Here is a 17,001-nt window from a genome sequence, read left to right as displayed (position 1 = left end):
CAGCTTTTCTCTCAATGCAGTTCCTCAGTGGCAATTAACGAAGCTATTAGTGTTACACAAGACACGTTACTCCACAAATATGACAAGGCTGGGTAGAGGCCAAAAAAGAAGAGGCCTGGAGTCCATGGGGAACAAGAGCAGCTGGTTCATCCCAAATAAAAACATCTGGAGACTCTCCATGGCAGCTACAGTCCATGCTGATAGTTGAGTCCATCCAGCTTCCAGATGGAACCTTTTATGATCAGTAAATTGGGGGGGGGGGGGAGAGCAGGCAGATGGCTGGTGTCAAGTTGAGCACTTAATTCCAACCCATTCTGGAGAACTCCTTGAACTTCTTCCCATATTGCCTTTTCTAGTTTCTGGAAATGCTCTTATCTCCTCCCCCCAAATAAATTAATGGGTCCTGGAAATGAACCTTTGCCTTAGATGGAGTGGGCTGAAAGCGTGTGGTGAAGGTGAACAGGACCCCTTCATCCAAATGACTGAATCTTGGTTGTATCATACGGAGCTGGTCAGGCAATCAGTACAGCTTCATAATCACAATCTTTGTAGCCTGCACACCTCCAGAAAAGCTTAACCTGGGACACGAATTACACCTGGTAATGAGACAATGAGTTGGGACGAAGACACCAGAACCTCACTGAGTTTTGCTCACATCTGTTTACCGGTTGCGTCTGCTCACCTGACCCTGATCAATGGGAGGACTTGGGGCTGAGCTACACTTTACCTTACCTTCTTACCTTACTGTGTCCCTAATGGGAAAAGCAGGGATCCTGTTTCCACCAGTGGTATCTCTCAGGTATGGCAGGTAGGGTGTGTGCCCTGGGTGCCACGTGAAGGGGAGCGCCACTAAGCAGTTCTATTTAAGTCAAGCAAGTAGAGGCTCTCATTGAGCTCCAAAACGAGGGGAAAGGGGGCGACAGCCAGACCACAAGGCCACCAAAACACGAGAAGGTGACCCAGAGAACGGCAGCCAGACCGCAAGGCTCACAAGGCTGCTGCTGCCAGCGCCTCCTTAGGAGAGAAGAACCTGGAAGTGACGTTCTCAGGAGAGGAGAACCCAGAGGGACATTGATGTTCTGCACCCACCCCAAGTGCCATGGCCTCTAGCCATTAGATCCCACTGAAACTCCTAACGCCTGCATTGAGAGATGGTGGGTTTTTATTCAAACACTTGCAAAGATATTTGTGCACTGCTGACCTCCCCTTCTGGAACCTCAAGGCCAGCAAAGGAATTACAACAAAATGCAGTATGCAAGTCCAGCTAGGAAAAAGTATATGCAGCCTGCATCCAGGTTTTGTTTCATTTGCCTCTGTTTCCAAGCCTCCGGGTTCCTGTTTCTGAGTACTTGAACCTTGTCCTAATTTCCCTTTTAATAAACTAATTTTCTATTTAAAACTTCTGCACTTGATTCCAGTCAGAACAGAGCAGAGAGCTATCACAGGTGGGCCACTGTGAGATACCAGAAGGTGGATTTCCTGTATCCAGCTTCCTGTATGGGTCCTTGGCCTGATGCAGCAGGGCTCTTCTAATGAAGAGTACACAGATAGCTGGTTAACTCATCAGTGGGAGCTAATTGTTAGGAGATGCTTTCCTAATAGTATATCATGCACACTTGTAGATAGGAAATCTATCAGAAATCAGAGAAGGTGATACACACAAACTCCAGCTGAAGGGAGAGATCAGGGAAGGGGTGTGTACGTCCTGTGATTTGCCACCATTGGCACCTGCTTATATATAAGCAAAAATTACAAAAACTGTCTCCAGTATATTACTTCCCCTTTAAAAAGAAACTAAACCCAAAAGTGCTGCCACTAGAACTTTTTACTGCTCAGAGACCTGGAGATAAAACATAAAACTAGTATTAGCAGCAGGACTGGGTTTTCTTGGAGAGAAACTGAGCTGGTGTGATTGCCTGTCACTCCTTGGGGGACATGGGGAAGTGCGCAACAATATGGTTCTAGATCAGAGAAAATGGGTCAAGTCTGGCCATCAAAAGAAACTGACTACAATTGGGAAGACCATTTTAAGTGGGAAAATGGCAGGAAGGGAAGAGTTAATCTTCCTCCTGTCCTGCTCAAACTGCAGATAGCTTTCATTTCTGAAAAACTCAGAGATGAATTCATGCATCTTCCATACATAACATCTAGATTGGTCTTCAGAACACTAGATGCATCTTCCCTCTCAAAAGGAAGCCTGGCCTTGTAGACATGCTGACAACCAAAGCTGCTTACCCCTTAGCCACCAGATGGCAGTGTCTACTAGGTGAAAGAAAGCATTTTCATTAACACTGGGACACTCATAACAAAGCCAGTTTGAGAGACAGGAGGGATGTCCTCTAGCATGCAAACTGCAGTTGGGCTGATGGATCATTCTGTAGGGAGGCTCAGCACTATTATAATAGCTTCAACACACACACATACACAGGGAGAGAGAGAGAAAATGGAGTACAGGGACACCAATGAAGACATCACATCTGGTTGCAGTGGAAACAGGGTATTCTGGGCAATTGTGCTAATATTTGACAAAAAAAGAAAATATCTGTATATATACCTGGCTATTTTCTCAGTCTCTGCTTCAGACATGTGGCAAGACATGGAATATCTTAAGCAGAGATTCAGACTATCCATTGATGCAGATGTCTGGAGGGACATAAGAACCATTGACTGCCAACCATCGGGGAAACATTCTTATCAAGAAGGAAGGATGGCACTCTTGCTTTTTCCATTAAGCTCAATGACACTGACTATGGATAGGTGGTACTCTAAAGCTTCCATTACAGAGAACATATGTTATGGCCTTGCAAAGAAGCAAGATACAGAGAAAAGCAGCACCCAGAGGGTTGTGACTCTACCTGCTGCAGGCAGGAAGGCAGACTACACAAGCACTTACCACCAATGTCCAGGTCCACCTTGTAGCCAATGAAGTGGGTGTGGATTGTCCCCAGGGTGTGGTCGCCCACCCGATTTCCATAATTGAGCCCATCACCATACAGGAAAGATGTGCTTATATAACCGCTAGCTCGAACTTTACTTTCCAAGGCTCCATTCGGATAGAATACGAAGTCCCAAACATAGTCATAGTTGCCCACCGTGGTCACAGAGCGCAAGACCAGTGCAGTGCCAGACAGTCCCCCATAGTAGAGGGAACGAAGGTTGGAGTAGTGACGCCGAAGTGGAGCCCCCACGTCCTGCTCAAAGACACAGAGGCCATCGCGGATCACCAGGGGCTTTTCCATTTGCGCTACAGAGTGAACATCAAGATAGGAAGCAGAATAAGGGCAGTCGACGCCTCGGACCAGAGGGGATGTGAGCCTTCCAATTCCAAAGCTCCCATCCATGTACCGGATTGACATCGCTCCAGGGCTGTTGGAGCCATAGACAGACATGGTGTCTTGCACACTGAGCTCATAGACAATCCTTTGACCTTTGAACCTGATATCAAATAGTTGTGGCCCCCTGCTCACATCCATCCTAAAGGCAAAGCTCCAAGAGGAAGAGACAACCTGATTGTTTCTCACACTGTAACGTCTTCCATGAGGCTCATACTGCAAAGGGCCCACCCTGGGAGCATCCTCCCTGGGCTTCATGGAAGAAAAGTTTCCATCAGCAGCAACCCTCCTGATGGACTCCACATGCACACGCCCTGCTGAAAATTCTCTCTCCAGCTCTGCCAAGTCCCTGTAGTACTGGCCATTGTAGAACACTTTCTTCAGAGTCCAGCGGGAGATATCCAGGCTGCTATGATCCAACAGTACTTCTAGCCCAACAGGGTGCAAAAAGAAACCAGTTACATTCTGGAAGAGGACTAGCCAAGTGGCACGGTCCCCGGACTTTAATCCCCGGGGTGATGTGGTCAGTATTGCTAGGTTGGTCCCGTCAAAATTCAACACCTTCTGCATGAAGGTCGGGGCTGTGGGGAACACGGCACTGAGCAAAACGTGCGCCATCTGCTTGTACTCAGCATCCAGTGGGGGCCTGCGATAATAGGGCACCTGCCCTCCATATTTTTGCATGGTTACGTCCCGGTGATACACTGGCTCTGGGAGGGGGCCCACCACATACTCGGTGACATTTGGATCCAGCTGATTTCCAAAATACACCACTGCCAGTGCTTGCCGAGGTGGACGGCTTCCTCCATGATCCAGGAAGGCCAAAGCCTCTGCTTTGGGTGGCAACTGCAAGTCAATCAAATAAACGCAATTATCAGAAGGACTGGCATGAGATGCATCTACCAAGCCTGTCCCAAGATGAGTCTTTAGGTATTGCATCACCTGGACCATCTCCTCTTGGGTTAGATCAGCAAAGACCCAGCTCTGTTCGGTGTGCAGATACTCCAGGGAGCCTTCTGACTGGGAGTCACAACCAGCAGGCTTTCCACCTCTAATCAACAAGACGCAAACCAAAGCAAAAATTGCAACCAAGGCTAGAAGGAACATAACCAGAAGAGTTTTCAGGTTCATATTTGCAACAGTAGAGGCAGGGAAGCATGAAGAAGCCCAGCAGTGGCAATCCTGTTCTAAACAGCTTCTTTGAACTGTGACCAGCAGGATCAGAGACAGTGAAGACAAAAAATTGAAGGAGGAGCTCAGGGGCTTTGCAGGGGCTCTGCAAAGGCAGGGAGGACTGTTTTGCTTTATGTGACTTTCCGGAGACAGAGGCAGCCCTGAGATGTAGCTACTGGTGACTCAGACACATCACACACAATTCGGTCTTGCTCCTGCCTACTTGTTCAGTCCAGCCAACTTCCTGAAGATGTTTGCAAGTTCAGGGCAATGCAGATACTGGAGGCTCTGACAGGTTCAGTATGCCTGGATTCTGCATGGCAAGGCATGTGGAGTTGCTCTGTGCTCACAATACAACTTCAGTCCTTCATTAAGGGCGCAATCCTAACCAACTTTCCAACACTGGCTGTGCCAGTGGGGCATGTGCTGCGTCCTGCAGTTGGGGGGCAGTCACGGAGAACTCCTCAAGGTAAGGCAATGTTTGTTCCCTTACCTCAGTTGCATTGCCCTTAACTTGGTGCTGGAAAATTGGTGAGGATTGTGCCCTAAAAGACTTACATTGGCCTCTGTCCCATAGAAGATCCAACGGAATCCAGCATTTAAAAGAATCAGTCAAGGTCAATACAAAACTAGCTTAAGACAGATACTTTTGGTTTAGCACAGCAGCTAAGCTGCTAGTCTGCCCCAGTTCAAATCTTGCCTCTGCCCCAAACTCGCTTGTCTTCAGCCTTAGACAAGCTGCTCCCTCTAAGCCTCAACACCCCAGTTGCAATAGGGACATAGTACATTGAGAGCAAGATGATTCACAATTGCTAGACAAATGTTAAGTACTTTTATTTTTTAAAATTGCATCCAAACTACATGCACGCCATTGACTGGATCTTGTCTTGCCAAAAAACAAGACACCGCAAGATGTCCCATGTTTTATTCCAAACCTTGAGTCATAACTCCCACCATCACCACATCTGGTTAATGCACATGCATGAAGTGCAACCTCCTCCTGACCCACTTCTTCCTGAAAACTGGGGTATGCTTTGCCAGTCCTTACTTTTTATAAGAAATATCAAATTGTGGGTAGGGGTAAGGAAGTGTTGCTTTGCAGAAAGGGAAGCACAAGTGCAGCGGTCCCTGTTCATTGCCTTCCGAGCAAGAGACCTCTCCCAGCGACCCCCACTTGACAACTGAAGACAAGGCCCCAGATTGAGATGCACACACCTGCATTCCCATAGCTCTACACATTGCCTTGGCATGAGCACAGGACTAGACATCACACTGCAGGAAATCCAACTGTGTTCTAGTTGGTAAAATGTGCTTGTAAGTGGGGCACTTTCCTTCTTCCCTCAGCATCTCCCGGGCACACGTGAGGGCACACGCCAGCTAGCTGCCCCTGTACTGGACCTTCAAATCCACAGCAGGAAGCCTTCAGACAATCTGTGCCTGTCCCAGCTAAGGAAAGAAAAACACGAACACACCCAGGCAGCAGGGGCACTGCCTGGGAATTTCCACGTCTGTTTCCAGCCTGCTCCGTTCTGGTTTCCTGAAACCTCTCCCCTGCAGTGAATACACTCTTTCTTTCTCCTTTCAGGGACTGATCCTCCTCAGATGGCCCCATGTGACCTGACTCCATTTGGGACCACATCCATTCCTCTTCCTAGCAAACTCCTTTGCTGAATAGGCATTGGTCCCAGCAAAGGCTTGCCACATCAGCATCATCTACTGGAAAGGATTCCTTTAAATAAATAAAAAAACTTTTCTAAGCTGCTCCCGCTTGCCCAATGTAAAACATCATCATAGGCGACATGAGAGACTGAGAAGTGGTGTCTTAGACCCAAATCCTAACCCACTTTCCAGCACTGGCACAGCTGTGCCAACAGGACATACACTGCATCCTGCAGTTGGGTAGCACTCACGGAGGCCTCCTCAAAGTAAGGGAATGTTTGTTCTCTTACTTCAGAGTTGCATTGCCCTCATGTCGATGCTGGAAAGATTGCATCCTTAGTTAAGTCTTTTATTAATTCCTTAGATTGTTATAATACCCAGAACCTAAAGTCTTAAGCTACAATCCTATTCACACTTTCCTGGGAGCAGGTCCCACTGAACATAAGGGGACTTCCTTCTGAAATGGCATGCATAAGACTGCGCTGTTAATGTAGGTAACACTTTAAAATTCAAGCATATACTAAAATAACAAACTTGTTCCAAAAAACAAAAAAGGTCAACTACTAGAAAATCATTAAAAGAAACCCTAGTGATCTCTGCTTACCCAAGGTAAGGCTGTGCATCATTTCCAGAAGATACGCTGGCCTGAGCTGTGTCAAATTAAATGAATGCTCACTTGCATTTTTACAGATAAAACTGGAAAGCAGCTCTTGTTCTGCAAGAACAAGAAGAAGGATCTCTCCAGACTGGCAGAATGGGCAATAAAATGGCAGATGCGCTTCAATGTCAGTAAGTGTAAAGTCATGCACATTGGAGCAAAAAAATCAAAACTTTACATATAGGCTGATGGGTTCTGAGCTGTCTGTGACAGATCAGGAGAGAGATCTTGGGGTGGTGGTGGACAGGTCGATGAAAGTGTCGACCCAATGTGCGGCGGCAGTGAAGAAGGCCATTTCTATGCTTGGGATCATTAGAAAAGGTATTGAGAACAAAACGGCTAATATTATAATGCCATTGTACAAATCTATGGTAATACCTGGAGTATTTTGTCCAGTTCTGGTCGCCGCATCTCGAAAAGGATATAGTGGAAATGGAAAAGGTGATTGCTGGGCTGGGGCACCTTCCTTATGAGGAAAGGCTATGGTGTTTGGGCCTCTTCAGTCTAGAAAGGAGACACCTGAGGGGGGACATGATTGAGACATACAAAATTATGCAGGAGATGGACAGAGTGGATAGAGAGATGCTCTTTACACTCTCACATTACACCAGAACCAGGGGACATCCACTAAAACTGAGTGTTGGGAGAGTTAGAACAGACAAAAGAAAATATTTCTTTACTCAGCATGTGGTTGGTCTGTGGAACCCCTTTCCACAGGATGTGGTGATGGCATCTGGCCTGGACGCCTTTAAAAGGGGATTGGACAAGTTTCTGGAGGAAAAATCCATTACGGGTTACAAGCCATGATGTGCATGTGCAACCTCCTGATTTTAGAAATGGGCTATGTCAGAATGCCAGATGCAAGGGAGGGCACCAGGATGAGGTCTCTTGTTATCTGGTGTGCTCCCTGGGGCATTTGGTGGGCTGCTGTGAGATACAGGAAGCTGGACTAGATGGGCCTATGGCCCGATCCAGTGGGACTGTTCTTACGTTCTTAAGAACCAGCTATGGGGGCCCCTTCTGATCCCGACTGGAACCGTGGGATGCTTTTCCCTCATGCTGTTTTTGTGCTGAACAGATGCTTGGGAAGGAAACAGCAGCTTGTGGGGGAGATTTTCTGCAAGAAAACAGCATAAAGGGAAAGTAGTCCTTCCTGGTTTTTGGTGAAATAAGAGGCACTTTTGGGTTCAACCATGCTTGTTAAAAATGCAAGGAAGTGCACTTCTAGTTTGCCCCTTAGGAAAAGGGAGTTCCAAGAAGCTATTATTCCAAGGATGGCTTTCTATGTGCTGGATGGAGGATACCACAAAGACTGCTTTCAACTGAAGCATCATGGTGAGACATAGCCAGAGAAGGTGTTGGCAGTTTTGCTCCCTACATGATATGGGATCTAAGCTATTTAAGGTTTAGAATCAGCACTTGAAATGCTAGAAACAGCCCATGCAGGTACTGAACCTTTGGTGCAATAATCTCTTCCTGACCCATCCATTTGCAGATGGGAAGCTACAGTATATTCTGTACAAGCTGAACAATCAAGGACAGATGATGCACAGTTCACAAATGGCTGGTTGACTCATCAGTGGGAGCCAATTGTTAGGAGGTGGTTTTCTAATAGCGAAAGCTTGGAAAGCACAAGAGCTCTGCAGCCAAGACAATTATTGCACTATGAAGGGAAACATCTGGAGAAATGGAAGAGCCTATGAGTTTCTCTCAGAAAAAAAACCTGTAATAAACCATTTTAAATAAAAAGCAGTTTATGGTCAGTCTGCCTATGTAAACTGCCTTGATTCTACATGACTCAAGTCTTCGAGAAAAGTGTAATAAATAAATAATGTAATAAAGAATCGCTTAATATAAGTGTATCATGTAAGCACATAGATGGGAACCCTATCAGGCATTTTTCAGGGCACATTACAGAACACTGGGAGTGGGATCATCAATCTATGTAGCACAAGGGTTGTTTCTTTTCTGCTTGAGGCCATGAGAGTCAGAACTGTTTGGCCTGAACGAACCAGGGTGCCTTAACCCCCCCTCCCCCAACCCGTTCTGACCTGCCTGTGCAGAAGTACCTCAGGACATTGGCCCGTCATAACTGCTTTGATATAAATTGTACAAAATTTTATGACTGAAATGCGAGGATGAAAACTGACAGATTGCCTGGTGAAAGCAGAATCATTTTGAGACCTCACCATTGCAGGCTGGGGGACAATTATGTTTTTAAAAAATAAAGTATTTTATTTATTTAAAATAAATTTTATTTTAATATATTTTAAAAATATGTTTTAAAGCCCTTTACGGCTCGGGTCCGGGGTATTTGAGGGACCGCCTCCTTCCCTACAATCCTGCCCGTGCTCTTAGATCATCTGGGGGGGCCCTTTTGACTGTGTTGTAAGCCACCTTGTGTGCCCGTTGGGCAAAAAGGCGGGGTATAAATTAATAAAATAATAAATAATAATAATAAATCATTTTTTTCATGCAATTTTGATAAATTTGATTAACAGCACAGCTTTGTTTACAAAAATTGTGGTTGAAATAAAGGACTAAGTAAACACATCGCTGAGTGAAGTGCAGATGGAAATATCAGGGGAGTATGTAAAACTCCACCACCACCCTTTTTTCTGTTGATTTTGGCTCAGAGACTTGAGACTCAGCTCAAGAATTCTGAGCAAGGATTTGACGTGAGAGGGGTTAGGGGCTTGAATACAACACTGCCTTCATGTGACATCACACTCTGACATCATAGCCCCTTAGTGCAAATGTCAGTTGGTCAGAACATTGTGCTCCCCAGACCAGAAAGACCAGACCAGAAAGTCTTGCTTGGTTTACTCTAACTTTGCATTATTCATCTTTACTACTACAAAAAGATTGCATTAGTGAGACAAAGAGGGAGGAATGAAGAGAGCATTAGTGATCTTATTGGTTATTATAGCATGTTAGTAATGATGTATGTTCTAATGATCAGCAGAGACTGTGAATTTTGGCAGTGATCTTATTCTTCCTGTCTATACTGATTGAAAGATGATAACATATTGAAAGATCCAGGAAGGATTTGGTAATGGCTTCTACATTCTGAATCTCTCAGACACTTCAGGCAATCTTACTTCAGGTAAGTTGCAAGGGGAGAGTTATCTGAAAAGTGATGCTCGGGACCAGATTAAATGCTTCAAGACGGCCAACATTTTCCTTTGTGGGCAAAATCCCACCACATAAGGCATGGCGGTGGTAAAGGAAGCATCTCTTCTGTGCTGGGTTCTCCACATTCTTGAGCAGTGAGAAGATTCAGTGCCAAATCTGCTCTCACTCCATTTCATTTGGAGGGGAGAGCACAGGAGATGCTCTGGCATTTCAGTTATATTTGCTTTATCCACAAATCCTGTATGTACCTGAAAGGAAGATGAAGGGTTTTTTTTCCAGCAGTTTACCACCAGAATGGGGGGGGGCGCACAGTAAGTGCTCCAGTTCTGCTACCATCTCCACAAAGAGAGGCCCCAATGATAGGATGGTAGTTACTTGGCCTGCCAGTGCTAGGACCACAAGGAATCATACACTGGCCTCAAGGCCAATAAAGGACAAAGCCTCACCAAGCCGCTTTCACATGCTCCTTGTTTTGCTCTGAAGACTGCTGAAAGCATCTTCCTTTGCTGTAAACACTGGAAGCTGAAATCAAAACCTTTTCATCTCTCAAAGGGCATTTTGGGGGTGGAAAGGTCAAGGTGAATCTGGCTGTTTCCTTTGTCCCTAATTTATTAGGACTCTCTTGTATGCTTTTCTTTACAAGGCTTATTTGTCTTGCTTTATTTATTGCTCAGGAGTTGGGAAATATTGGTTTTGAGAGGGGCAACAGAGGAGCATTTAATTTCCCCTACTCCTGAGCATCTAAGAATCAGCTGTTCATCTGCACCAGGGAATCTATGGAAGAAACTTCACTGCAGATCTAACCACTTGTTGGTGTTTAGAACCCAGAGGTCCCAGTCAAGGTTTCCAGACTTGAGTAGCCTTCCTGCTATGGAATAGGGATAAGGAATACACAGTTGGATTGCCCTATCAATGGAAAACAGTTTTTTAATACTACAACTGTAATGCCTATGTATCTCAAACTGCAATAAATTCAACAAAAGTTTATTTTCAGAGTCTACTGGCCACTACAACGTCTCTATACTATCAATTTTTGGAAAATTATTTTGGAAAAAAACAGATTCTTTAATCAGTTTTTGGAAAATTATTCCTATTAACTCTGTATTACACCAAACACTGATACTTGTATTCTTTTGAACTATTTGCCTATGTCACAGAGATTAACTGAAGAACAGTGGAAATGGACTCTTTGTGCCTTTACCATATGTAAAAGATTTATATTGCAGTATGGGAAGTATCCCCCTTACTATTACATAATGGATTGAGGATGTTCTAACCTTATTCATATTTGAACTTATGTCATATAGACACCAACTGTAGATAGATACAGCTTTCGATATCTGGCAGTCTTGCTTGGAAATTTATATGTAGATTGCTTTTTACTAGCTTTTTTTTAGCTTTTATGCATTCTTATAATATGTATTTTCCCCTTTTCCTTTCCCTTCTTTTGTGTTTTGGATTCTCTTTCTATACACTTATCCACTCATAAAAGGAGAAAAAAAAATAATCCACTTGTCCTGCTCCTACTGCAGTCTCAGAGACAGTTTTTGTTTCTGAAAAATGTGAAGATAAATTCATGTATCTTCCACATACAGTATAAGGTCTTGTTTGGCCTTCAGATCATCAGATGCATCTTCCATCTCAAAAGGAACCTTGGCATTTTTATATAGACACATTCATACACAAATCTGCAACAAGAAGGCTTGGCCACCAGATGGCAGTGTCTACTACATAAAAGAAAGCCATTTTCATCAATATAGGGAGTTGGGAAATAGACCTCTATATGCCCATAAAGAGGTCAGTTTCAGAGACAGGAGGGCTGTCTTCTATGATCCAAATTTCCGTTTGTCTGATGGATCAATAAAACCAACCATCATTCTGTAGGAAGGCCCATAGCCGCTACTGCAGTCTAAAAAAAAAAAATTAAGACAACAATGACGTTACCTCTGATTGCAATGAAAGTAAGGTATTCTGGACAATTATTCTAATGTACATTTGGGCTAATATCTTGGCAAAAAAGAAAATACACAGATGTCCTATGAGAGAGAGAGAGAGAAATGAATAGAGACGATGAAAAGCTTAGCAGACATCCAGACTATTCACTCCTGCAGATGACTGGACGGCAGTGGCGCCACTAGCAGGGTGTGGGGGGTGCGGGGGGTGCGGGCTGCACCGGGTGACACGCACTAGGGGGTGACGCACCATCTGCTTGTACTCAGCATCCAGTGGGGGCCTGCGATATTAGGTCACCTACCCACAAATTTTTGGAGTGAAGCAATAGTCACAGCCAACTATTTGCAAAACACCCACTAAAGGTGTTTTAGACAGCAACACTCCTTTTGAGCTGTGGCATGGCAGAGCACCAGACATGAAGCATCTTCGTGTGTTCTGCTGCAAAGTCTATACTTATGTTCCAAAGGAGAAAAGGTCCAAGCTAGACCTCGAAGAAGGTCTCCTCATAGGATATGCTCCAGGCACAAAAGGTTACAAAGTTATGGACATGCACACCGGAAAGGTGCCACTAGGCATGGTCTATACTTTGCTGAGAATGAGAGAGCTGACAAAGGTAAAAGGTTCATTGATGGGAACTCGTGTATGCACCAGTTTACCATAACAGCATACCAGGACCCTCATCGCCAGAGTCTGAGACCAGTGCAGCAGCAGAAGGGGAGACTGATGGGGAAGAGGAATTGTCAGAGCCAGAATATGCCACAGGAGCAGACCAGGTTCCAGCAGAACCCAGACGTTCATCCCAAGAGAAACAAAGGCATACCACCTTCACCATTTGGACTGACCTAGCTTGCAAGGTCGTTGCCAGAACACGAACCAGAATCCTGAGAAGAAGTGGAAGCAATGCCTGCAGACGAATCAAGTAAGTGGAAAAGAGCTGCACAAGAAATGCACTACACAAAAACAAAACATGGAAATTAACCAAGTAAAAAGGCGATAGAATGCAAATGGGTCTTTAAGGCCAAAACAAATGCACAAGGGCAAGTAGAGCGCTACAAAGCAAGACTAGTAGCCAAAGTTACTCCCAGAAATATGGAGAAGATTTTGATGAGGTTTTCACACCCGTAGTGAAACACACTACTATAAGACTGCTCCTGAGCATAGCTGCTTCAAGGAAAATATGTGTATGCCATTTGGATGTTAAAGCTGCATTTCTCCACAGAGAAATTAAAGAGGAGTTTTATATGAAACAACCACCAGGTTTCACAGACAGCAAGAAAGCTCACCTTGTATGCAAGCTTCAGAGGGGCTGTGTGGCTTAAGGCAATCAGCCAAAGCTTGGAATGAAAAACTGGACCAGATGTTGACACAACAACACTTCACACAAGGTGCAGCAGACCAGTGTCTGTACAAAAAACAAAAGGACTGAAGATGAACATATCTCTTGGTTTATGTAGATAACTTGCTATGTTTTTATGAGAGGGAACAAGACTACAGAGACATAGTAAATCACCTGAACAAAGAGGTGGAAATTAAGGAGCTAGGAGATGTCACATTACTTGGGTATGCAAGTGGACAGAGAGGAAGATGGAAGTTTTCTTCTCAGCCAGAAAACAAAGATTTTGGACTTGTTGGAGTCACTAGGACTCAAAGATGCACACCCAACAGCTACAACAATAGAGACCAACTTTCTTAAACAAAAAGATGAAAGTGAACCTCTCCCAAACAATACACAATACAGAGAAGCAGTAGGCCGGTTGCTTTACCTGTCCAACACAACCAGGCCAGACATTACTACTGCTGTAGGGATTTTGAGCAGGAAAACAAATTCTCCCACAAAATGGGACTGACTTGGAGTTAAAAGGGTTGCAAGATACCTAAAAGGTACCCTAGACTTCAGACTGAAGTTGCCAGCCAGTGAAAAGCCTCAATTAGTAGTCTACACTGACTCAGACTGGGGAGAAGACAGAGCTGACCGAAAGTTAACCAGTGGACATTTGGCTCTGTATGGGGGTGGAGCAATCAGCTGGGCAAGCAGGAAACAAACCTCTGTTGCTCTTTCTTCCACAGAGGCCAAGTACATATCTGCATCAGAAACTTGCAGAGAAATAATGTGGCTTTGTCAATTGTTAAGTGATTTGGGCACAGATGAACAAAAGCCAATCCAAGTGTTTGAAGACAACCAGAGTTGTATCAGATTAGCACAATCAGAAAGCCCAAATGCACGCACAAAGCACATAGATATCAGAAATCACTTTGTGCATGATATGATCAAGAAAGGATGGACTACTGTCCAACCCAAGAAATGATAGCAGACATCCTGACTAAGCCACTAGCAAGAGATAAATTCCAGAGTCTACGAGAAAGTATGAATCATGCATCCGGAGTTGAAAAGGGGTGTTAGAGTTGGTGCAACTCTGTCTGCTGTCCAGAAGGGATCAAGCTATGGCCCACTGACTGACCTTTCTGCCTGTTCTCTCTGTGATCCTTGAGGGGTGTGGCCCTAACCCTTTATGCTTCCCTTCTCCTCTGAGCACTTCCTCTTGTCCTCTGACCACCAACCTATTAAGATGGCGCACACCAGGGCTCTGATGCCCAGGCCATCTTGTGTACAAGGCATGCAGGGCGAGGCAGCTCTAGGGCCTTGCTATCTCTAAGTAATAGCTGAACCTCTGATCCTAATCAGATGCTGTAAATATACACTCAATGGAACTGTAAGTAAATAACTTCTTTTCGCAACTGTAACAAGCCATTGCCTGTCTTTTTTATTGATTAGCAGTCAGCCGGGTGAGGGAGGTTCCCTGGGGTGATGCCCAAAAAAGGGGGGGGGGGTCTGCTGCTTAAGCTACTCTGCTTCCCCCCAAAGAGGAAACTATTTTTAATTTCCTCCAACACACACATCACCTGTTCCTGGTTGCTAGGTAGTATACTTCAGGGAGGGGGCTTTTCCCTCTGGTCACCATGGAACAAGACCATTTAGAACAAGAGCTGAACAGCCACAGCAGCAGCATCTGAGACCTGAGGTGTGGACATTTTCAGTCCTTTATCAGTTACCATTGCATTTTAAAAAAAAAAATGTTACTTGTGTCACATCAGCTGCCTTGTCACATTACTACTGGTGTCCAGTGGTAATGTGCAACATACACATTACACATACATCAGCCAATGTCGTCCTAGGTGTGTGAGCATCTGAAAAAATAAACCCTGTCAACAGCAAAGCATATAACTACCTAACTACAGAGCAACACCACACACTACGCTGGCCATGCTGCAGCAGCTGGCATGTTCAAACAAACATTTGCACCTGAATCCTCGGTCAAAACAGAAAGTCCAGCTTCAAACAAAGAGGAAAATGTTTAAGGTGAAGCTTGAACACAAAACTCTATGCAACTACAAAACACAATGCCAAAGATTACATAACATGTAGTCTGAGTGAAGCAAGAGGAAAGACAGATAATGGGTGGGATCTGTGAGAACACAAAGACAAAACCATGCAGTCACCAGAAATTTATTTACTTTCACTGAAGAGGATGTACAACTGTCCAACAGACCAGGTGACGGAGAACAACAATTAAATGGACAGAGAAACTGTAACAGCAACTCCGAACTACAGTATCTTGTAAAAAGTGATAAATTTTAAAGTGCTGGAAATTTGTCATAACCCCCAATTGCATTTAGATTTTAAAAATTCAACTTTAAAATTTCTTCAGTTGAGTTGCTTTTTCCTGCCACTTCTTTCTTCTTATAAAGTTTATTTCATTTAAAGATCTAGCTCATTTGATCCCAATCTCTTGGAGTAGCTTGCCATAGCATTAAAGCAAATATAAAAATTGAAAAATAAGATTTAAAAAATTCCAAATATAAAAATTTTTTTTGCAGTGCTAGCCTATGCACATTTAGTCAGTCATCCAACTGTGTTCAAAAGGACTTACTCCCAGATAAATCTCCATAGAAGTGTAGACATAATGCAAGATGAGCTACACACCACCTCTCCCTTGGGAAAGATGAACAATGCCCTTAGGCAAATATCTCAGTTTGCTTCCTGCTGAGCCTCATGTTTTTTCATTGTTAAAGTCCTTGAAAAAAATTCCAAAAGGCAACATCTGAGTGTGATTGCCGATATCACCGCTTCTGCTGTAGGAGAGGTCCCAGAGCTCTGCTACCCCTTCACTACACCCTTGATCTCTGCTACTCCTTCACCACACCCTTGATTGTGAGTCCCAGTGGCAGCATTTCTCACCAAAAGACCACACATAATTTAAAAGATAAAAATAAAAGCAATCTCATCCAAGAGAGGCTTCCACCAAGCACTTAAAAGATAATGGACTCAGTGGAGTTTATGTGAAATAGGAACTCGTGTTTATGTTATGCTGAAGAATTCGTTTGAAGAGATGGTGGGGATGTATTCTCCTACCTTGGTTACTTTAAGCTCACAGAGGGAGCAAGGACTAGGATAAAATCCAACAAGAAATTTCAAGCACGGATACAGAACTGTACAGTCTATGTAATAAATTTATGTTAGTATAACTAAAGTCATCTGAGCCTAATTCTGGATTCAATTCCCTGTTTAGCATATTATTGAAACTTTGCAAATCCAAGGGGAAATGATGGTTCTAGGAATACAGTAGTCAGGAAGACAGAACAGACATTTAGAGGCTGGATTTGGGAAACTGAATAATGTATGTGGCCTTTTATACCAACCATTAGCAAGAAGTCCACGCTAATGAAGTGATTACGATGGAAATCACAGATCTTTTATAGACAAGGTTTAGCTGCCATTAGTCCTTTAGTCCCTGCCATGTTTCCACTTGCTTGCTGAAAATGATCATCTTATTTTGCAGCATAAGTAAAGCTAAACCAGCTTTTGCTCACTACATGCAGTCTAGCAGCAGCCCATCAGAACTCAGCAGGTTCTCCAGCTCACCTGACCTAGGAAAAGTCTCCCGACAGGCATTCACCAAAGACAAGAAATGCTCGGCAAACCTGTGCTCTTTCATTACCTTCTTTGTTACCTGGTGTCTCTTGTTCACTCAGTTGCCATCCAAGAAACACTGTTGGAACAATTTCACGTACAGGAAGTGGTAACTTCCCAGC

General features: G+C 44.2%; 1 pseudogene; it reads right to left on the bottom strand.

Moving 5' to 3' along the window:
* Positions 1-1,919: 1,919 nt before the first annotated feature.
* LOC136652289 (amine oxidase [copper-containing] 3 pseudogene) lies at positions 1,920-4,463 on the bottom strand (annotated as a pseudogene).
* Between the last annotated feature and the right edge of the window lie 12,538 nt (positions 4,464-17,001).

This window comes from Tiliqua scincoides, chromosome 5, assembly GCF_035046505.1.
Source record: "Tiliqua scincoides isolate rTilSci1 chromosome 5, rTilSci1.hap2, whole genome shotgun sequence".
Classification (NCBI taxonomy): Eukaryota; Metazoa; Chordata; class Lepidosauria; order Squamata; family Scincidae; genus Tiliqua; species Tiliqua scincoides.
The sequence above is the reverse complement of the archived record's forward strand: the minus strand, read 5'-3'. Positions and strand labels throughout refer to the sequence as shown.